The sequence below is a fragment of the Polyodon spathula genome, chromosome 10 (assembly GCF_017654505.1).
Source record: "Polyodon spathula isolate WHYD16114869_AA chromosome 10, ASM1765450v1, whole genome shotgun sequence".
Lineage (NCBI taxonomy): Eukaryota > Metazoa > Chordata > Actinopteri > Acipenseriformes > Polyodontidae > Polyodon > Polyodon spathula.
The window spans coordinates 1,538,608-1,563,129 of record NC_054543.1 but is presented as its reverse complement, the minus strand read 5'-3'; the positions used below and the strand labels follow the sequence as shown (position 1 = coordinate 1,563,129).

At 40.4% G+C, this 24,522-nt stretch overlaps 1 protein-coding gene across 37 annotated transcripts in view; it reads left to right on the top strand.

Annotated features, from left to right (window-relative positions):
- The window catches only part of LOC121321701 (transcription factor 7-like 2), a 92,839-nt gene that overhangs the window by 8,956 nt on the left and 59,361 nt on the right, over positions 1-24,522 (top strand). The gene's annotated exons all lie outside the window — the stretch shown is intronic.

The window sequence follows — 24,522 nt, the reverse complement described above, 5'->3', positions numbered from 1 at the left end:
AGAAGTGCCTTGACAAAGACTACTGCTTCACTCTCTCGCTATCCTTTTTTTAAAATTAAACCCTTGAATAAAAAGTTGAGTGGACACCTGGGTTGATGCTGTGGGGGCTGGTGGTTGGTAGAGGTGCTGCAGGTTCAAATGTGCTGGTGTTTTATTTTATTTTTTTCGTTGGAAGACGCACAACCTTGTATAAAACGGTGTTTCCACCCACCTTACGGTAACAACTAGAGATTCTTTGATGTATCTTCTTTTAGGCCTTCACTGTGTCCTTGTGTGAATTCTGAACATTGCTGACGCTGCAAGAACTCTGTGGCTGCAGTGTTGCAAAAAAGAAAAGGCTGGGCATGCTCCTTTTTTTTCCAGCTTTGAAGCAGTTGGTAGCGAAGTGAATGAAGCTTGCTGGGATGGGGGGGGACGGGGGGACTTGTTAATGTTGCATTTTGTGTCGGGAGTGCGAAAGTGCGTTCAAGGGAGAGCAGTTCTCAGGCCAAACATTTCAGGCTCGCAAAGAGCTTCGTCCAGGACACAAAAGGTGTTTGAATGGGGCGCATAATTGATGTTAATGTCACGGTAATGAGAGCGTGCTCAGTTCCTGCTTCGATGTCCAAAGAATAGGTCCTTTAGGGTTCAGATTTATCTTTTTTTCACAAGAAAAAGGGGGGATAGGGAACGGGAGGGAAAAGGCTATTGCCAGGTTTGATAGATGAGCCATGTGTGTGGCTTAGTTTCATTTAACTGAGTCTAAATCTCGCTCGTTTCATGCCCTTATTGACTACAGATGGATTCATAAAGCCCCCCCCCCCCCACTTCCCTTACCCTTCTCTAACTTCTGTTCTTAAGAAAAACGAAAAAGGATTATATTGCAGTCCTGGAATTCTGTCGCAGTGGACTTTTGTTTAAAACTGAACAGTCGTGAGTAACGTTAGTGTTGTGCGCCTCTCTTTTTAAAAAGAAGTGCCCTGGGAATTCAGCTTTATTCAGTTCTGAGCATTTTGGGTGAAGCATGATGAGGGGTTTTATAGACTAGGAACAGGAGTATTATTGGTTTTGCCAAGGGGACTGTTTGTTACCCTATTGGGATGTATTTGGCAGTAAGAAGTCCTGAATTTAAAATGTAAAAAGCACACCTGTGCCTAACACAGCTTTAGACCTGAAGACTGCCAAATGGATCATTCTGAATCAGCATACGCGATCATTTCTGTCATTAAGGAACTGTGGCTGTTTTAGGAATAATTCAACTTGTTTTTCTTCTAATATTAGGCTAGCACCCTATTTGGGTGAAATTATATTTTTTCTTTTACAAAATAATATTTCTGAAGAGAGATATGATTCATTGGTTTATGTAATCCTGCTATAATTGGCCTTTTAGCAAAGAAAATAGTGCAGCGTTTCTTTCACAAAAAGGGCCTCCTCCTACAAGAGAATCTCTGGATGCCCTCTAGACAATTCAAAATGAAGATCACCGATAACCTGCAGTACAGTTACAGTAACAGGTCCCGTACCACCTGCTTAAGAATAATTGGAAAAAGGCATTTCACTTATCTCCTGTACCATTTGTGTGTCCAGTTCAGTTTTCGGTTTGTTTACTGGGAAAAGACCTGAAGAAAACCTGGTGGTTTCAGACCCAGAATGCTGAGATTCCTCACAAGTATTTATTTTTCTAACAAGTATGCGCTACAACTGTACATTCAATGTAATTCCATTTGACATTGAATTACGGTAAATTAGCTGGCATCATTATTAAATCAGCTGGGAATATGTTACCCTCAAAAAAAAAACAACAGGACTGAAAGACACATTGTAAAAACTAAGACTGCACGATGCATTGGTGGCCTGTATTTTAGATTTGTAATCCTCCTCATTAATGTTGTAGTTGCTGTTTTGATTAAATCCAAGGACAGATGGTGGATTATGAGCAGATTGTCAGTTTGTTTGCTTGTCAAGGTGCTACATTCTTATTTACACAAAAGGTGAATGCGCTTGTTTTGCCGAATGCAGAAATACATGAATTTACTAACCGTAGGATTAGGCTTGGATTTAGCATGAAATATGAAGACTGATGAAATCCAGTCCAGTTCAGTACACATGAATAGAAGTACTGGTACTCTGGGCTGGGAAACAAAGAAAATGACTGAATGGGTTAGAGTGAAGGAAGGCTTTGGTGTAAATTGAATGTAGTATATTGAAGACATAGAAATGAATATAGAAATTGGTGCTGCACTGTATACAGATGTGCTATCTTAACATATCATGTAAAGTATTGTAAAATAATCTAGACTATAACGTGTGTAAAGTACAACTTTTGAAATGTGCTGTTCTAGTTCTAAATTAAGATTTAATGAACACAGGCATTGCTTAACAAGTACATTGATAACAAGTGGACTGACTGTCTCATGGTCTTTAGAACATATTTAAAAAATCTGATGAATGAATGTCTTTTTTTTTTTTTTTTTTTTTTTATGTTGTTTATGTGAAAAAAGTTGAGAACAATCAGTGTACAAATATTAATTCTAAGCAAACCAGGGAAGGCTGTGTTGATTTAAATTGGGTCTAATTCCTGATCCGCTAGGAAAAGTAGACAGTTAGTTATTTTGTTTACATAGTTGAATTGTTTCTTCTGGCTTTGTTTGGCTAATGTATTACTGTTTAAATACACACACAAAACAAAACCAAAAAACTATACCTTTGCGATTCTGTAAAGGACTTGTACAGTTTAATAGCCTCAATCTTGTAATTAGTTTTCAGTACCAGAAGCTTGACTAAGTTTAAGGGGCTTGTGTTTTCTGAAACGGTAAGAAGCACTGGCAACAGCAAGGCCTTCTCTGCAAGCATTTGTAGCTGCAAAGAGGTTGTGATCATAACGGGCCTGCTCACTTTGGACTGTCGGCTGTTCCAGTCAGTATTGTTGATGATTGAAACTGTAGAATTGTGAGCACAATTCATCTTCGCGAGCAGGGAGCGCGGGGTCTGAGCCGCGCTGACTGGGAGCAGACGTTGACATACGGGCCGTCATCAAACTAATTGTTGTTTGAATTACCTGTTATGATCCGATGACAAATCTGCAGCACTCCTGCCACTGGAGCAGAAAATGTAGGTGGAATTGGCATGATGTTAGCAAGTGTAAACTGGACTTCAGCAAGATGGATAAATGCAATTACTGGGCAGACCTGGAGAGAGAAAATCCATTTAAATCTCGTAATGTTAAGCAGAGCCGTGGTTAATTCATTTGGCCAATTTGCGGGTGATGTACGAGTGTCGGGGAACATTAGTCAGAGGGGGGACGGGCTGGAAGAGATGCACTGTGGCAGTTTTGGGCTTATTTCTTGCCGTTTCAGCGGGTAATACAAATGGATCAGGCGGGCTGAAATGACAAAAAGATGCACTTACTGCAGATGGGCTGTGCAAATGAGCCAATGAAAAGTCCATGAGGCAGAAAGAGTGGCTCTGTTGTCTTTAACTACTATTGATAGCTTGAATCAATAGAGAAGTGACTCGGCCTCCACTGTATTAGAATTTGCATCTGCTGCTCGGCGCAATGCTTTTACTCATGCTGGGGTTTCTCTGGTCACTGTGCAGGGAATGTCTGTTTGCCAAGTATAACTGACTCAGTTTGACATTCGTACTCAGAGTGAACTTTAGAACCAGGGTTCATTGATGCTTGCAATTAGGTTACAATACAATCTCTTGCAGGCATGCCACACTGCTCTTCAGCTTGAGAACATAGCTGTGCACTAATGTCATTTACTTGTTGATGAAACTGGGCCTAAAACTTGTTTTTTCAGTAGTCATAACCAGAATTAGGCCTTCGACAGATCAGTGGTATTTAGACGAAACATGACCGTCGGTTTGTTTAAGTAGTAAGTTGGTTCGCTTTTGATCTGCTGTGGAGTGGCTCTATATTTTAAGTGTCATGATTGATACTCATTAAATCAGAATGTGCAACATTTATTTCAGTGTTTCATGCAGCAGATGATACAATGTTTCAGCAGCATGCATGTGCTTTGTGAAAACGTGCCATGCAGCCTCCTGCAAAAAGCTTGCAGTGTGGTGCAAGCAGCTGTGTTTAAACTGTTGCAGTGCTATGCAAAAGCGGAATGCATAACAGTGGTTACTGTAAAAGATGGAAAAGAAAGGCAGTCGGTTTTTACAGTGTTGGAAACCACATATTCAAAGTGTGTTGGGTTTTGATTTCTAAAAGATCACAGGTTTGCTATCAAGAGTTCAAGGGTTTGTGCACTGTAGTTCATATTAACTGTACTCTGTAGATAAAACCACAAACCAAGTCTTCAACCAAAATGCACTGTACCTCACTTGACAGACAGCTGAGCGGTTACTAATGCAAGCTGCTGAAAAGGTTCACCACTCTTTAAGCAGAAGCAATTTTCGTCTAGTTTGCTATTATTTCAGTTCTTTTGACAGCGATATTCCTTATACATTGTAATTTCTGTAATCGTCACAGCGTAAAGACTGAGCGCTTCATGTGGCAGCTCGTAGCCACAAAAATGACCAGTCAACTTCTGAAATCAAACAGCAGTAATGATTTCTGACAGCTAAGCAGCCCACAGAAACGGCCGGTGACAGGATTTGCCTGTGATGTAATTGCAAAGGGATGGATTTATCCACCTCTTTGTTTATGTAGTTCCTGGGAAAAGGGGGTTTGGTGGGGAAGGGGTTCTTCTATAATCCCTGTGATTTCTTGAATTGATTCTCACTCTTGCTTCACTGCTCCTTCTATTGAGCTGGTCAGACCATCCCAGATTAGTTTACTGTATCAAGATTGAATGAATCCAGAGCAGTTTTAATTTGCCATTGGGAATGGGCAGTTGAATAGAGGTGCCATTTGAATTCATGACACTTTTCTTTTGGGCACTTTCAAATAAAAAAAATAGCTATTTAAAAGTGAGTTTCGCAAAAGAAAATAGCCTAGATTTCTGTGTTGTGCATTTTCCCGTTTTTTATGGTCTGTAGAGTCTAAACAGAGTTTTTCAATTTGAGCTTTAAAGGACTTGTATAGCTGGCGTCGCCTATCTCGTCTCCACCACGAGCTGTGGGACTATCTGTATAACAGCACTTATCTTTATTTCCCCAACAATCTCCCCTGTCAAGAATGAATCCAACCTTAACCTCTCTCAATCTAAATATGTGTGCTGTATGCTAGATTGGAACTGGACCATTCAGCTGGTTCAGTGACTAGAAGACTGGCTTTAATAGCAGTGGTTGCTCTGGCTCTCTTTGAGTGTGCATGCTGTTATTTTCCTCTGCTCCAGTTACTATGCCGTTCCTGTTCATTGCAGGGGATTCTTGCATTGTATCTCATTGCAGTACAGTGTTATTTGCACTTCCTGTGAGTTGGGGAAACAGGGCTTGCTGTACTTATATTGATTGAGATGTGTGATTTCTTGCATTGGACTTGTGGCCTCAAATTCTGAACCCCTCCCATCACCCCCCCCTGAGTTGTTTCCTTCGACCATTGGCAGTGCAGCTATATGCTTGAGTAACTTGTTGCTCAGTGTTTAAGCAAGATTAAACCATGGGAAAATCCCAAGAGACAGCACGGTATTGTTTAAGCCTAAAATATACAGTTTCGTCTCTTGAAATGGGGCTGATGATTTAGCAAAAATTAGACATTGATTTTCTTGTGGCTCTGTTCTATGGAAGTGATCCGAGTCTTTCACTAAAAGGAGACCAGCTACCTTGTTTAGCTGTGTTTGCCAGAAGGATGTATGCTGTGTTAAGAGGCTTTCTTCTACCTTGTCTTTCAATATGTGGCACACAATAGACCACAATGGAATACTAGGCCTAAAAGTTAGACATAGGCTTTTGTTGGTTATTGCCCTGTCAAATATAATTATGTGCATGCATTTCTAGACTTTAGTAAACATGTTATTTGGTCATAATATCGTCAAGAGACTCAGTGTGTTTTATATTGTCAAGAGACTCAGTGTGTTTTCCTCCTGACATTAAAGAAATATGTAATTAAATAAGTAATGGTGATGACCAGTCTGAGAAATCTGGTCTGGCTTTTCTGGTATAGTAGCTAGATGGATGGATAAATAGGCGGATGGATGGATGGATGGATGGATGGATGGATGTTGGAATAGTGAAAACACTTGTGCATGTAGAACCAGACCCAAGGCATAGTTTCTGTCGCTGGTAATCCTGTTTTAACTCATATTTCACATTCAGTTTTGTTTTGACTGTAAGGATCAGTTTCCCTTGGCTTTCATCCAGAAACGACAAGTCTGGCTTTTTTCAGCCTTCTGTAAAACCAATACGAAGGCCGTGTAATACCTGAAATTGGATTTAATTTGTGATCTCCTTGCATATAGTAAACAGACCACCAAACCCTGTGTCGGTGAGTTTAGCAAGGTCATGTATTTTGTTGTATTAAAGGTGTTTTATGTTCTTGAAATTGGTAGTTTGAATCCAACGCTCAAGTGGAAAGGGAGGGTTAATGTTAAGACTGTGAAACATTCCTAGATTGACTTGAGTCACTAGTTTTCATTTAGAATGAGGTCTTCATAATCATAGCTGTTTGAGTCATGAACCATTTCTGTATATGCATGTAACTCGATTTCACACCCTCAACGAAGCTCCAAAACGTGACCTTTTTTTTTTTTTTTTTTTTTTTCTTTTTTTTTTAAGGCTTTAAAAATAGTAATAGAAAAATCTAAAATCTAAAAAGTGTGTTATTTATGATATTACGTACATATTGGACAGAGGCGGTGAACTGGTGGCTGATTATACAAGCCCATAGCAGCTGTGTCACTGCAATACTCAGCTCATCACAAACTCACTTCACTCCTGTGCTAATCTATACAGTGTTATTGCTTAACTGTTGTAAGTTTCTTGAGTCATAAAAAATGAGAAGTGAAATACCACCTACATTCCAGAACCTAGAAATGACAGTGGCCACAGGTCGCTGAGAGCTCAGATTAGCTCGCAAAACTGGCAATAAGTTGATTGCTGTACAGAGGTGATGTAAGCCTTTGCCCTGAGGTACATCAGGTTGGATTTCTCATGCTTTATCTTGTAAAGCCTAAATTAACAGCTGGTTTGGTTTGAGTTCTCCCGGATCTGACTAAAGGATTATGCCCCATTCTCCTGTGAGTCAATCTAGTTTGATTTATTGCAGGTCTATCAAAAAAGATCAATGAAAGCTCTTTTGAAAGTAAAGCCTTAATCGGTCTTTGCACTTGCATGTCAGTAGTGTGTGTGTGTGTGTGTGTGTGTGTGTGTGTGTGTGTTTTTTTTTGTTTTGCTTTTTTTTTTTTCATCAATGACCAAAGATGTTCACATAAAAGCCTACAATACAGTCCTTTTTCTCCTGTTAGCAAACTAACAAAGCTTACCAAACTGAGACTTGCTGTGCCAACAGCACACACACACACACCCCCCTACACTTTACACCTGGCTTACAATATGCATTTTAGTGCATCAGCTTTTCTACTTGCTGAAAACACTTTTTGTCCCAGTGTATCGATTCCAGTTAGCGTTTACTACGGACACACTGTGCAGCAGTTGCGTTCTCAGCATAACATGTGTTTCATGGTGGCAATTCAGAAAACTGTTTTAGTATCCAAGTGCATTGCCTTTCTGTAGATCAGTGTCAATCGCAATTCAGTATGCTGTTTCTCTACAGTATGTCGTACTGTATGTGCGCTCTGTGTGAGCTGAGACCACGCACAGAGACTGTGTGGTAATATAATACCAGTAATTGCACAACCAAGGGTTCGGCAGTACTTCTCCAGTCACCATTGTATGGGATTCTTCTGTATCTTGGTTTGAGCTTGCAGTACAGGGGCTGCGTTTAACTTGATGTTTTTTGGAGCTCTTTGATGCAGGTGGACAATAGCCAGTTGCCATGGAGAAGATGCAAGTCTCTTCACTGTGGGTAACCTTTCACCTGCTCATGGCACTGTACTTCAGCAAGAAAGATCTGTTACAGTGCCCTCATCTAATATACCAAAAGAGTGAAAAAAAAAAGTGAAAGAGGGAACATACAGTAAGCCTTACATTGAATAATAGTGGACTAATTCAATTAGATTTCTCTGTATTAATAACATTAGAGAAGGGATTCTAGGAAAGTATTCATTCCTTGAATAAGCAATTTTTTTCATAAAAAAAAATAAAAAAAATCTCATTTACTGACTTGTCATTTAAAAGGCTAATGTGTTGTGATTGGATACTGAACAGTACAATATCATATGAAGAATTTTTTTTTATATTTTTTTTTATTACTGTGCTGAGTTTTCTGACTATAGCCGATTTTCTGTCTTAGAAATTTTGGGGGACCTGAAAAAATTAAGAGGTTACTTTACATATCTGTATAAACCATTTGCTTGTAGTTTTATAGTGAGCCACTAGGTGGCGAACGTCATTTCTGTTCATTCTCATTTGTTGCACTCTTTTCTAACCACATTATCGTTAACTGCGTGACTGTACGATGGAGGTTAACCCTTAGCGGTCCATTTATTCAGCGCCTGTCGGGCGCATCAGGTCCAATTTATTTTACACACTTTGTTTAAAAGTATTTTTCACAGTAAACACATTTAAAAGGCACTGCATATCAACAGGACACTCAGCACTGCACCTCCAGCCAAGCCCCACCCCTTGTTCGCTGTATTTATCACATACCGCTTCATAGACATGCATACTGATAAATCCTCTCCTGATCGCTCGTTTTATCACCAAACTCCTCAATAATGCAATCCAAGTCATTATTTTAATATTGTAACATCTCAAAAAGCTCTGCAAATGTCTGTGATATTCTTTGAGCGCTGGGTGCAGAAGCAGCTGTCTTGTTTTTTTATGTCTTTGTTAGGTCTGTGGTGCAGAGGCTATGTGTATTGCTGAGATCAGCCCCTTTTTTTCTGCTTGAAAGGTTTTCTCTGCTTTTTCGAGAGAAAAAACGAAGAGACCTGTGCTTGACGTCTTTTCGATGATGTCGGACAGGGTCCGACATCAGACCGGAAAGAGAAAATTGTAATGTCGGACTGCAAAGGGTTAAGCTTGGCGGATGTCACTAGCACAAGCAACAAAGTCGTCATGCCGGTTTGATGACACGGAGATGAGACAGCTCTCATTGATAAATCAAGCAGTTGGCAGAGTTGCGAAGAAAGAGATTCTTTAAATAGGCTGTAAAGTGTTTTTGTATTGTTTGTAACCGCTGTCTGAATTATGGAAACAATTGCAAAAAAAAGCCCTTTGTAATCACCATACGAAAGACAAAGGACATTTCAAATTCTTCTCAGCACAGCTAAGTAACCAAGCACTTACATGTGCCGAGCCAACTACAGGTAGGATAGGCACAACAGATCGAGTCGACCTCAAGTTACGAACATGTGCGTATGTAAGTGAACACTGTTTGCCATTGGCTATTATTCCAGACCTAACTGATTTCTGCAAGCGAGTTGCAGAGGACAAAGAAGCACTCTGTAAACTACACGCCACAAACACACATGGGCTGGCAAAGATGTTAAAAACAGAGTTGTGCCACGCTTTCCAGAAGACATTCTTTTTTGTTAAATGTAGATGAATCCACTAACTTTTCCGCAAACGAGATCATAAATACGTAAATAAATAAATAAAGATCATAGTATACTTGCAACTGTTAAAATATAAGCTGCTAAAAAAATTCTGTGTCTCTGTGCTTGACTGGTTACATGTTCAGTCTTGGTTACTTTGCTGTACCTCCACTGCTGATTATATATAATTTTATTTTATTTATTTATTCTTTTTTTTTTTTACCTTGTTCCTCCCTCCTAAACAGAGCTTTCATTGTCCCAGTCTCTGATTTCTTCTTAAAGGCCTTGTCTTTCACAGTGTTTGTGTAACATGAGTACTGATCTAAGGCACTACTGGGCAAGCCCAGTGTAGCTTCAGTTTGCACGAGGAGTCGCTTGGTGATGGTTAACATTGTTTTTTGCTCCAGGGGACTGTCAGTCAGTGCATATAATTTAATCAGCCTCTAGTAATTAAAGTATCGCTACATGAAAATGTAGTGCTTACAAGTCCATTGAGAGGCACAATAGCAGGAGAGGTATACCTGACTTCTAAAGTGTGGTGAGAGAGGCAGGCCCAGGACATTAACTCTTTAAGACACTTTTACAATGTAAATCCCCATTAGTAATGCAATTCTCTTTATTGGTGCTCAGGGTTATAACTAAATGCCTGTCCATTAGAACAATGTCCAGCTTGATAATGTACTACTGTTTAAATCACACACTTGCTTGATTTGTGGAGTCAGGAAAAAAAAAAAGTCTGATATTAAAGCCTCTAGGATTTCAGTGGTTAGTCTTATTCATCCTTTGTCATGGAGCCAGAGTCATGTTGATGTTCAATTGATTCTAATAACACGTTTTCCAGAAAGATATTCCAGTGTCTTTCTAATGGGTTATATTGTAATATGAGTTTAAGAAATATTCTTCTTATTATTACCTGCATGAAAACCTCAGGGTGTGAGAATTTCAATTTCCGCTCAGTATTCGGTGATACAGAAACAATAGGCACTCGTGTGTGAAAATGTTAGACCACTTTGTGCTTTAATTAGGCATCTTAAACAACTTTAAGAAAAAAGAAAAAAAGGCTTTATTTTATTGTTTGCGGCTGCGTATTCCTTTTCTCCTGCTATTTTAGATTAATTGCATGTTTGTTTTATTGACGTCATCAATTAAATTAGGCAATTTGTCTATTTTGACAATTTTTTCCAAGGTTTTCACATGCAGTGGTTTGATATCATAAGCACAACAATTCAAAACAGAAGCAATGGGGTGTTCTAATAAAGATACACTGTCATATATGGATTGTAAGTTCCTACTGTAGTTAGCGCTTGATTTTAGTGAGGTTTGTTTATTTATTTATTTATTTATTTATTTTTATTTTATTGTACCCAATTATTTTACTCCCAATTTTTTTTTCCTCCCAATTTGGAATATCCAGTTATTTTTCCCCCTCACCGCAGCAATTCCCCACGCAGCTCAGGAGAACCGAAGGCTCCAGTGGACATCCTTCTATCGCACGACAAAGCCTGCTTCCTCTTTTACATCCAGGAACTCGAGAGCGGATGTCAGCAAGCTACCGGCCTCTGGAGGACAAAGCAGGGTTCGCTGTAGTGCCATGAGAAACAGTCCCTGCCAGTTTTGCCTCCCTAACCATCAGGAGGCGACTTTGCACAGCCAGGACTCTCCCCTGCGCTGTTTGACTCGCCCTGGCCGTGGTTTTACCAGGTGAGCCACTCGGAGACGTTGGGTTTATTATAAACCTAGCTTCTGAGTGGAGCTCTCGAATCCCTTTGCTGTGGACATCCCTACGTGAGCTGCACTGTGCTCCCTTCACAACTTCTGCTTGTCAGTGTCTGCTTCTTTTTGTCTACCCTGGTAGCTTGGGCATGCTTAACCAGTTCTTGGTTATCACATAGTAACCCCCCCTCCACAACCAATCTGGTGTGATGGAGATCTGCAATGTTGTCATGAATAAACTCCTGTACTGTGACTCTAGCTCAAGGCACTGGAGTTGGTTGGTAAAGGCACTGTCAAGGTATTACCTCACCACTCTGGCAGCACAGACAGAGTTGTAACTTGTAGTTCGCATTGCAGCTCCCACCAGCTGGACCTGGGCAATAACAGGAGTGGAGGGGAATCGAACCAGCCTTCAGGGTGCACAGCTGAGCCAAGGGGTCCTGCAGCTGTGCCAGCCTCCCCTGTCTGAGCAGGGAAACCTTCAGAACTCTGAACACAAAATCAGAGCACAGTCAGACCACTAAAAAAAAATGTTAATGTGCAGGAATTGTGCTGTATACTTAAGTAAGATTGTGTACAGTATGTGTGACAGGCTTGTGCAATGGTGATACAGTACATACTCCTGTCACAGTTGTAAAGCATAGAGTTAACATTCATATTTGAGAATGTCCTCTTTCTATTAATGCATTTCTACATGTGTATTTGTGCTTGCCATTAGCCTGTAGTAAACTGCACTGTTCACACAGACACATTCCTTGCAAGCTTGCTTTCTCTCTCTCTCTCTCTCTCTCTCTCTCTCTCTCTCTCTCTCTCTCTCTCTCTCTCTCTCTCTCTCTCTCTCTCTCTCCCCCCCTCTTTTTTTTTTCTTGGCTTCCACTTTTGCATATATCACAGGCTGGCAGGCTAAGAGCCTGGGACTTCCCCACACCACACTCCAAGCCTTTGATCTTTTGCTTTGGAGGTAACATCAAAAGGCAGACCGAGAAAGACAGGCACTACTGTGCAGTTCAATGTTCAAGTTGATGGCTTGGCTGAGGGTTTTTGCTGTACTGCCTTCCCTCAGCTGACAAAAGCACAGGGAGTTTGAAACCACATTTTATTCTGAAACATTAACCTTCCTGGTGTGCTTGATTTTATTCAAATGTAAATAAGAAAGATATATATATATATATATAGGTGTGTGTGTGTATTTATGTGTGTATATATGTGTGTTTATGTATAACAGTTATTAAATAGTGTCTTAATAAACTGTCAAATTGTCATCTTGCTAAATAAAAATATGCATTGTGAGTTGTACAGTAATTCATGCACTTCAAATCTATTGCACTCTGATTTGATCTGATGTTGTTCAATAATGCACAACTGTAAGACTAGTTGTATACAGCTTCACTACACAACTTAAAGTAAATATACTTTGATCTTTTCCATGTATTGACTTATTCAGTCATTTTTCTTAATCTGGGAGATGCATTGTGAGTACTGTAATCTGCAGAATCTAGTAGATGAGGATGGTCGGCTTTCCTGTAAATTATACTGTAGCGAGCAGTTAATGTAGTATACAGTGTTGTAAGAGGCGAGGAGGTTGAGGGAACGTCAGAAAGAAGAGTTGTTAATTTGGAATCGGCTCTAAAAACACATCCCTGGCTATCTTTATCGATCTATTAATTTAATTAATTAATTAAAAACTAACAATCCAAGTACAGGCTGATTTTTAATATGTAGCACAAGCAGCCTCTGGAATTGAAGAGGTTAGTCCAGCCTGGTTTGACTCAATCCACCGTAACCCATTGCTTTGTAACATCAATCATTAGAGAAAAAGAAAAAGCAACTCAAGAGGTCAACTGTGTTTATCTCGCTGCACTTGAGAAAGGAGAGCTTGGATTGTGACTTCAGTGCTCCTGCCTGCCTCCCTTCTGGAGAGCATCACTTCCTCGTGCCCACAAGCGGTATGTGGTGCCTTCAGATGCAAAACTTTATCAAGGACTTGTCTTGAATGTTAAAAAAAAAAAAAAAAAAAAAAAAAAAGGTACTTTTGTTTAATTCTTGCATGCTTGCAAACCAAATTCTTCATAGTAATTGATAGTACTACAGTAGTTAACACCTGCATATGTCCTCCATAAGATCCACCTCTCCTACTGTCATTTAGTGAGGAAGGCCTGGTAACAGCTGGTCTTCTGTCCCCCTGAAGCATGTGTTTATACAGGAAAGCAGGTGACTTTGATTTTGATGTAAGTGCTGTTCAGGTATATAACACAGTTTATATGAACTGCCATTTCTGAAAGCTATTAGCGTGTAAAGCCTGTTGTACTGGCATTAGGCTGCTTGCCCTCTGGCCTGGCTAACAGTAAATGCAAAGTAAAGTAATATTTGAACAAATACAGTACATGGTTTACACCTGCTGCGTGTTGTATTAATACAGATAGAGAGTGATATCCTGGACCTGAATGTGTACCACACAGTACTAATGCTGCTCTGTCAAACCACTCTTCTACTTCATCTCACTAGTAACAGTCTTACATGCTTATATTTGAAAAGGGTTTCAGGTAACAAAGGCAGTAGCGTGTGATGCAGCTCTAATCTGTGAAGTTTGAACCTGTAGAGTTTTTCTCAGTAAGGCACAGTTAAGTCTTGGAGGGAGTGCTCTGGCCTGTGCCCCTGCTGTCAGTAGACAGAACCCAGAGCATTTCTGGCTGTTGAGTAAATACAGGCTCGTTGGAGCCTCTTAGATATGCCCTGAGGCACAGAAACCTGAGGCCTTCCCACGTTCCACTTTTATTTTCCTGCTTGCAAACTGCCTGAGGCTATTTTGAGCTGTTTTATTTATTAATTTATTTATTTACTCATATAACTTGTATTAAAGAGCTAAGCAGCTATGAAGAGCAATATGTAGTGTAGCTTTATTATAGTTTCATCCAGATTTTCTTTTCTTTTTCATTATATTTATTAAAAAAGAAAACCAGCTTTCTGACTGGGGCGGGGGGTGGGGGGGTTGTGATGCCACTGGCAAAACACTGGAGTTGCACAGTATTTCCCTTTTTAGAAATGAATCTCAAGGATGGCCTTTGATTGCTGTTTGTTGTTTTACAACCATGATCAATCGTAAGGGGAGGTCAGCTTCAGGTTTATTTGGAGGTGCGGTTGGTCGGTCAGTTCACATTTATAAAGTAATTTAATATGTACTGTAATAATAATTGGGTTACAGTCATAATAAATACAAGATAGACATTGCCTAGAAGCAAGTGCAGAACGAAGTATATCGTGTCATCTTGTAATAGTCTGTTTAATGGGCTCCGTCTTAAAGAATAACCATTTATTATTATTATTGTTACTATCATCATCATTATCAATATCAGAAGGTATTTCACTACAGGTTTCAAAATTGAATAAGCCTGCATGATTTTTAAATTGTGTCCTTGAAATTTGAGCTACATTAACAGCTCCATTGCATGTGCGCGATGTTGAGTTTTGGGAAGATGGGGTCACGTTTTTGAATTGATTTTTGCTGTGTCGACTGCATTTTACAGCGATTATCAACTGTCAAGTGAGATTATAAGGTAAAGTACCCAGGCAGTGTACGCGTCTGTGCTGTAATTCATCTGAATATTGACCGGTTGCCACGAATGGGTTAGAAATGTGTCACTTCTTTCTCCAAAGCTGTTTCCCTGTGTTTGCTGTAAAGCAGCTCTGTTTGAGAATGGCGTCCCTTGTACAGGGTGTACGCTGCTGGAATGCTTTATGACTGAGAGGCTAAGGTCCATTTTTTTTTTAACTTGCTATTTCAATTCCAAAGCAGGTTGTTGGATTTAGGCATGTAAAGAAAGTTAGGATTCGGAGCCACCACTTTCGTTCCAGCCCAGGTTTTACATTGCCTGATGATATAGTATTCAGAACTCAATTAGTGGTTTCTATTTTTTGAGGTGATGTGTTTTAAAACACAGCAAGAATAGACAGAGACAGTGGACAGTGGCCTCCTGTGGTTTCTTTCCTCGATTTTTATAGATTCAGGGATGCATCAAAAGCACTTTCATCACAGGTCAGCACTCTTTTATTTGGTAAGTCTGTGGTTTAGTGGCTATATTTCCATTAGTTTTGTTTCAAGAGCAATATCTCGCAAACCTGTCCTGTGATTGTGTTACAGGAAAGGTCAAAGACCCAGGAAGGAGGGGGTTCAAGTTTAACTATGGTGAACTGTGCATCCGGGCTTCTGCAGGCAAAGCGAGCTGCATTCACTGTGTGTGTCTGTAGAAACATTACAGATCTATTTAACCAATTCACACGCTATTTTAATTCAACTGCAGGAGCAGGAAATATTCATTTTGTTATATAACAAAGTATAAGTCTTCTACTGGGTTACATGTTTTTTATCTTGTGATAGTGTTAGGAAAACAATACTTTTGTTGAAGCGTTTTTAAATTTTATTTCTTTAAGATCTCTTTTTGGGCTTTTGAATCAAAATCAAAGTTAGTAAATGCTTTTTCATGTCTGAGGGGGCTGAAGAGTTTGGCAGAGACACTGTTTTATTTTTAATGCTTTAGACAAGTCTGTTTTAAGTCACCTCAAAAGCTCTTCATTGAAACCAAACACAAAATAAAGTTGCCATGGATACAAAGGTTATTTTGTACAAGCCAGATTGATTTTTTCTTTTTTTATATTTAAGCATCAATTCACAAAGTTTAATGTTAATGATTCTTTGCATCATTTGATGCCAATCTGGGTTTTCAGAATGCATAACACTTAGGTTTTTTTTTTGGGTTGTTTACATTTGGCGGCAGCCAGTGTCCGGGTCAAATGCTGAAGCTGATTACATGTGGCCAAAAGATAACGTGGAGCAGACCCTTGGTAAAGGTGTCATCAGCTGAGTAAGGGTTTTGAAAGGAAGCACATTTTTTCCTTGTGTGTTTTTTTTAATGTATGTCTACATTTGTTTGTAAAAGAAACATGTTTTTCTTCCCCTAATAAGTGTCAAACAACAATCAAAGGGCATTGTTGCTCCATTACTTTACCGCTTATTAAATACTTCTGATGTATCAACAATACAAGAAGTAATAAAGGCTTTTGGGAATTCTTTGATCAGTCTACTTACCGTCCTTAAAAATCAGCCACAAAAACACTGCACTTTACAGTATGTCTAGTTGGAAAGAAAGACTACTTGACTTATTGTTTTGGAAACAGTAAATAAATTGCACCATTAAACAGTAGTTTTAAGGTTTTCCTTCAGCACTTCGTATTGTGTGTCTAAATGTGGGAACAGTGTATCGATTTAAAAAAATCTGAGTTCTGAAACATCATTAGTTCTATTCTTTACAAGATGAATAAAGAGCAGGTAGAGTTTTTTTTTCTGAAAGTGGCTACAGTTTCTGTGTAACCCAGGTTGACCCCTGTAAAAGTTTAAACTGTTCAAACCGACAGACACCTGGTGTAACCACAATCTGTGGCAAAGCTGGCCACCCTTTCTGTTGTGCTCCGCACAATGCAGATTCAGTGAAGGCTGTGTACTGTTATCTGAGGAAGGCAGGTACTGTAGGCACTCTGCATTTGTAGTTTACTCTCCTCGTCTCCCCCAGTGAGATCCACAGGTGGGTTAAGATAGTTCAACACTGTAAGGATTTAGAGGAGCCCCTTGTCTTTCACTTCATAATTTAAGATATTCAGCTCATGTTGGGGAGGGCTGGGGGATGGGCAGGCTGAGCAGGCCTGACAGACCTAGCGCTGTGTGGAAGCCAGGATGTAGAGTAGGATTATGAGAGGGAACAACTGGTCCTCAATCCTGGGAGGCAGTGTTTATTTCTCTGCTCTCTAGGAGGGATTTGGAAAGGCCTGTAATCCTGGACTTGGAGTAATTTGTTACAACAAAGAGGTACTTGAGTGACAAGGAGGTTCTTTGCTTGAGGTAGCTGGCTGCATTCAAGGGAGGAATCTGAGGCACAGAAGGTCAGCCTGACTTGAACCTCAAATTAACCCATCGCATGCCAAACGTAATTGCATCAGCGCCCAGCCAGCCTTTCTGCTACTTGGCAAACTCGCAAAGCAGCAAGGATTAGCTTTTGCGAACATTTGCGGTGCCAAGTTGAAGTAGATGAAGTACTTGTTGTTGCATCTGCACTTTTCAGTGCCCCACTCTGTGTATCATTTCAATATTGATTGACAGTCACAGGATGGCATCTGGCCTTTATGCTTGAGCTGGACTCACGCGACGACTCGTGTTGTTTGGAAATTGCATGCAAGGTTTCAGAGATATTAGGAATGTTATTACATGTACAAATGTTAGAGGAATGTAAGCCAGTCACCACTGCTGTTGGTATCTTGAAGATCGTAAGGAGAGATTGCATGGGGAGAATATAATTGCCTTTTTTAGGGCAGCTGAAAAATAGCATTTACTATTTCAACCAGCAGACCCAAAGGATTTTTATATTTTTATTTTGCAGAGTATCTCAGAGCTCTGTTCGTTGTGTGCCTGAAAGTGCTTGGATTTGGTTTGTCAGACTTATAAAAGAAAACTTACTTCCCTTGTTGTCTTGTCAGTTCCGTAGATGAGTTGCTTCCTCATTTATGCAGAACATTTTTCAGTTATTGTGCAAAGGAAAGTTTATATAAGCCAACTTTAGCTTTTCACCCACTTTTTCAGTCATTTTAAGATTTGCTTAATTTAATTTTCCATGCACACATTTCATGCTTTATATGTGCATTCTTTTGTCTTAGGTGAAACTCCCAAGGAGCGTATACCTGTAATCCCACAAATAAGGCATCCGACAGCCCTATAGATCTCCAGGAGCTGCAAGGACAGGTTTTGACAGTTCAGCTGTTGTCATGCAGCCCTGATTATAATTTACAGTTGATTACCACAGCTTTACCAGTGGATTTTGGGTGTAAAACCACTCAAATTACTCAACAGTTCCCTCATTATGCTATAACCAGTATCCTTAAAGTGGAGAGATTTAACATTAGCCGTCATTTGTATTCCTGTTGCTTTCTTATTATAATTTAAGACCGTCCTGGACAGTGTCATTTTTGGTTACTGAGTGGGAGCAGGCTAATTTCAAAAACGGGATGTAGTCAATTCTTAAATTGTAAGGCTCAGGTTTTTTTGGGGCATTCTTCATGCAGTGACAGGGCGGAATCCACCAGAGCCAAGTATTCTGAAGTAACCCCTCATTGCAGCCAAGACCTGCTTACCAGAGGGAGGTGACAGGAAGCGCTCTAGCAAGATGTGCTGGTCTGCTGTAGAGTGGCTTACTTACTGTAGGTCACCCAGGAGGAGGGGCCACACTCAAAATAAACGAGACCCAATGTCCTAGCTTGTCCACAAATAATAAAAAAACAAAAAAAAACAAAACCTGTACAAAACTGAATATGGTCCCTCTTCTGGGACATGCATGTAAATACTTAAATTAATGAAAATCACATGAAAGCCATTTTGCAATGTATGTACAGTATTGCATACAATTGTGTGTGTTACGCAAAACGTTTGGATATTAACACAACCGTGGTTCTCTGAGATAGAAATGTAACCATTCCCTCATGGGTAGACATGCCAAAGCTGTCGCAAGGAAAATTGCAGACCAAGTGAAAAGCTACAAGGCTCGGCCAAAGCCACCTTCCACGTTATCATGACGAACACAGTACAAGCAACCGGGCTAAAACATTGATGGGGAACTCTCTTCCAATTTCGTGCTGTAAGGGTCATGCTAGAGGCCGCTTCACTGGAGGGGGCAAGTTGGCTCGTTCATATGCACTCTGTGATCCATCTTGATAGCCTCTGTTTAGACAGAGCTTTCCATAGGACTTAGCCCTATAACAGATAAATAAAACTGCTCAGACTTCCTCCAACTTTTTGTTTTTTTTCCACATAATACGCTAGTGCCTGCACCGGGTTAGGGTTAGGGTTAGGGTTAGGGTTAGGGTCTATTTAGACTGGAAAGGAGGTGGAACAAAAGCCTCAAGCTCTACCGTCTGGTTTGTGTGGATGGTTTTTGGCAAAAAAGCAGGATTAATGTAAAGTGTGACACTTGCCCTGGCTCTGCAAAAATTAAGCAGGGTTTTGCAACTGGAAAAGCTTGCATCTCACTCGCCCGCTTAGCAGATGTAATAGCGAGCAAGAAAGCCATTTTCATTAATAAATATTAGAAAGCCCCAGATGGCTCAAATGGTGCTGGGCCAGTACTAATAACACCCTGGCCCTGTTCTCTGATCTATGAGACCGGTGGCTCTTTCTCCTCCTCCTCTTAGGAGGGGAAACCGGAGAAAAGGAGGGGGAAGGAGAGGATGAGGAGGACCGTAAAGCTGGTCTCCTATGTGATGTTCGCCTGCTTTTCCTAGACACAGAGCTCTCATGAGAGAACACAGCTCTCTCTTTCTGAGCTGAAGAAGGAGGGGAGCCTTGTCCAGGTGGAATGGATGGAGAACACCTACAGAGCTGCCTTTCTCTAATGTACACTTAGAGAAGGACGCACAAAACTCACAATTGTTGTGGTTGGCGAGTGCCTCTTTAGCGTGCTCCAGACCCAGACAGGCAGACCCGTCTTTTATATGTCGCAAGTATGAAACCCTGGCATAATGTAACTGCAGTAGTGTGCAATGCAAATGACCTTTAACTGCAGCTGCTGTAACAGTATAGCATATATTACTAGTACCCAAAAGAGACTGTTAAACAATGCACACAGCAGTGTTACTGTACAGCTGAGACAGTGACAACAGTGGTCAGTGTAACCAGAGCTGATTAGATCAATGATGGTACTTTGGATTGAATGCTTAACACCTGCACCGTTTACTATAGTACAATGTATGGTACACACAGAACGTGTCTATAGTGCGCAAAGCACAGTACAGTGCAACAGTATGGTACATTGCACAGCTATGCACGGTGCAGTACAGTATGGTACAAATGGTACGGTATTGTACTAATGATACAGTATTTCCCAATGTATGGTATGTACAGTCAGTATATAGCGCACGGTATTCCAGGTACAGTGTATGGTACATGGTACACACGATATGGTACGGTGCAGATCCCGGTACATTACCGTTACAGTAACCTTGTTCACTAAGAATAATGTAGATCAGTTACCGAAGAAGCAGGGGTGCCCATCTGTATAGCTTCTGGCTTAACACAGCACAGGTCAAAGACTGGATGAAGCCTGCTGTCAAACCGTAACAGCTTTCGCAATGGTATTGCAAGCAGAGACCAGAGCGGCAATGAAACACTGCAAGAATGACTGCAAGCAGTCAGACCCAAAACAGAGCTGAGCCCAGTGACTGCTAGTGAATCCGAAGGATAACCTCATTTGTTATACAAAGTACCGGCAGGAATGGAAGCAGGTCTGGGACCTACAATTACCACGGGAGCGAATTACATGGATGCCCACCTATAACGTTTTTTGGCTAACCAACAGATCGAAACCCAAGGAAAGCCTATGCTAGAGCCCTAACAGTCTTCACACTAACTCTGCAAGCAGATCTTAATGTACAGAGACACTGCAAGAAAAGCTGCAAGCAGATTGGCCCAGCGCATGCGTCTCTGTCAAGGCAGGAAAGCTGAGCACGGCTTAAGGCTTTGGATCCCAGGGGAAGGAGCAGTGGAGCTGCCGTCTTCACGCGGAGCCCAAGGCCGCTGAGGAATTAACAAACAACCGTGGCTGAGTGCACAATACGTGAAGTCATTTTCACTGAAACACGTAAAACAGGCACAATAACTGATAAACACAAGCGATCAATCGGATATAACACTGTGTCCCTTATCTACTCATAAATCTCTCTCTCAGGCGGTGAAAGGAGAAATGACATTGTTTTGAGTGTCAGCAGTTTCTTATGCCCTCGGGGGCGGGCAAAACTGCGTCGCTGATACTACGTGCAACTTTGGAATATCTGTTCGGGTTAGACGGTATCAAAGGATTAATACCCATGAGGGAATGGTTACATTTCGTACTTGAAAGGGAAACGCGTATATATGGTCTGGAACTGCATTTAGGCAGAAAGCTCATCATTCTAGACATTGGAAACAAAAAAAAAGCAAGTTTATGTGGTGTTACTGTGTTATTTGACATCCATTTTTCATGTTGAAAGAAAGCAGGCACCAGTGGGAGATTGTGTTCTCAGGTCCCAAGGTTAAGAAACAAGCAGATGTGAAACCCACTAAAGGTCTGGCTGTGTTTGTGGATCACATCCCACACATTGCAAAAAGGAAATATTTACATTTTTTTTTTTTTTTATATGATTGAAAATGAGTATATAAGGTAGGAGACTTTGGCATAGTTTAGAAGGCACTCTAAAACAGACAGAACTTGCAATATAATATGATCTGAAAACCGTTTTTTCAGTGACATTTCTACAGTTGTATCGCATGTGTGAGACTTATTACAGCGAAGTCTGTTCTTGTACTGATTCCAATGTTTGTTGTCCTTCCTCGTATACAACCACCTTCAACATTGGCATGTGGTTTTTTTAACTTACAAATACTGCACCTAATGGTTGACCCTAATGATTCCGGAAGGTAAATGTATCTGTTTCTTTTGTTGGATTTTGACTATTTGTCTTTCTGGCCGGGTGGTTAGGCTGTGTAGTCTTCCAGGTCCTTTCATAAAGGGTTTCTTTTTCCTTTTTCAATGAAACAATGTCTATAAAACAATTACACACATGTACAAGCCATGTTTAGTAGTAGAAAAATAAAACAATACTTTTGGTGCATATAAGAAAATTCTAAAATACTTTCCCTACAGTAATGGTGTCTATGTACAGTAGACAGATACAGTAATGTAATAGATGTCTCTGTTTTGTGAAAGCATGCAAATGGCTTTCAAGGAGCAAAGGTTGTACAGTAGCTGGGTTTAAGTGGGAGAAGGAATGAGAGGCGTGGGTGAAAAGATACACATTATGTGTACACATGTTACTCACAGTTGCAGCAACCCCATGACTCAATTGATCGCCTTTCTTTATAAGCACACACAATTGCAGTAAACCTCGCATCCATGTTTTTGTATTCTATGTGGTAGCAGAAGTGGATGATTCTGTTCTGAAATTCCTGCAGCCCACTGTTTGCTTTGTTTCCTAAGAGGCTTTTAGGGCTTGATCTAGCTTGACCTTAAGGCTGATTGCACTCCATTGTGTCCAAACAGCCCAGTCTTCAGCTTTCAGAAAATCTAATAAACTTGTATAAAATCTAATAATGTTCTCTACAAACATACTGTGGTTCCTTTAAGGACCATGCGAGTTCTTTCAGTTTAAGAACTCTTAAGACCTCATTAGTAACAATTCAGTTATGAAGAACACCAATTTGATTCATTTATTACCCAGGCTTTTATACAAAGAAGTCCTTTGAGCTGCAGGCATGCTCCAGTGAGGCCCTGTCCCCATGTTATGGTTGGGAACTAGCACAGGGTCTTCATTATCTACAGAAGATGGGGCCAGAGTTTTATATTGGAGGGGAAGTATGGTCCACCCCTTACAGAAAGTTTTGTTTCTTCAAATCATTAAAAAATATATAAAACGAAACCTTTCAGATGGAGCTTCAGCACTGGTGCGCTTATATTATAATTTTTACTTCTGAATTTGTTGTCTCTTGTGAGAGGCCTCTCAACACTGTACTGCTCCCATTATCTGGTTCAATGACTTTGACCTTCGTCGCTGTTTACCCCTTATTTCAGGAACTCATTGTCAGAAAAGATGAGTAACCTCATAGTAACCTAGCTGTTACATCAGCCTCAAACCCTTTTTGTATAAAAACCCACTGATAAATAGATAACCTGAAATGTGCACCAAGGTGAATCAGTGGGTTCGAAGTTGCAATTTTAGTTCTGCTCAGAGTTCCTTCAATGCAGTCCATTCCTCCCCCCCCCCCCCCCCCCCCCCCCCCCCCTTGTTTTGGGTGCCATTTCCGGTTTTACTGCCTTGTAAATGTCTGCACTTTGCAACAGGTAAACTGACGTACCAAGTCCGACGCTACTGAGTCATCTGGGGTGATCTGTTTTGTATATGATCTCTCGCTTATTAATTTCTTGTGCTATGGACTCAGGATTCCTCATGTAATGCATGTATTTGGTTTGTGTTTTATAGCATGGCCACAGAATTATTCTGGCAAAACAGCATGGCTTGCAAAAGTGTGTTTTTCATTTTTTTGTAAGTACTAAATGTTTTCACCAAAACCACATGGGCTTATTAGGCAATGATTAACTCTGTGCAGGTATTTTAATAGTTCCCTTATACATTATCACAAATTGTTTATTCAAGCTTGTAAATACTCTTAGCCAAACGTATTCCACAGAATTAAGTCATAAATCATGTGATTTCCCTAGCAAACACTCCCAGCCTTTAATATTTAAGGTGGTTTGTCTGTAGCTAAACATTAGATCAGCATTAGATTAGATCTTGGACAATAAACGGATTTTAAAAAATATAGTTTAGATGGATGTATGTAGTACTGTAGCTTAGTTGTGGGACATGTGGTCCAATTGTGTTAATTCTAAAGCAGTTTTAATGAGCGCATACTTTTAAATGTACTTGTTTTTATAACCTTTAACATTTAAAATGCAGGCTTACAACATGGTCCCTAACTTTGTGTATGTGTTGCTATAAAAAAAAAAAAAAACCTAGAACCCTGTCTCTGGTTGGTCCCCTGTCTTCCCTTGCCCAAAACACTTTACAGTAGGCAGGCTTCATTTTTCTGTTTTACCTGTATCCAGAGACATTCCTCCCATTTAGTCGTGCTTTTATAGACTTTCCACCTTAACAGCAGAGCTGCTGTGCCTCTAAGCATGGCGCTATAGCAGTTATCTGGCGTCTCTGTCCATTGTGTGCGGGAGTTGTTTAGAGGTGGCTACCATGACGTAACTCTTTTTGCTTGCTCGAGGACATCTGGGTTAAGTTAGCTCTCTCAGCAGTAGGGCTGAGGCTCGTTTCCTCCAACCAACAGCCTGCTACAACTGCCAGTTCTGTCCTGACCTAAGTGAATAGAAAAAGATACAGTAGGTTTTACAGAATTCTGCCCGTTGACTTGCAGACACCCAGAGATATGAAGGCCAGATAGCCTGCAGAGAGGGGCAGTCTCAGTCAAAGTAAAGCTTGAGAAGTTTTAACTGAATTACTGTTGTTGTTGTGTGTTCTTTTTGAGTCCAGTTGTTCTGGATGAACCACTTTTCAAAAATCAGTTATGAAGTATGACTCATGTGTCTAGATATTGCTGCACACGAATCCAGTCCTTTAGGTACGAAGTTCTCCGGGTTTTATAGGTGTCGTTAACTAATTCGCTGATGAGACTTGTAAGGAAGTTGAATTGATTCAGTTTGAGTAATTT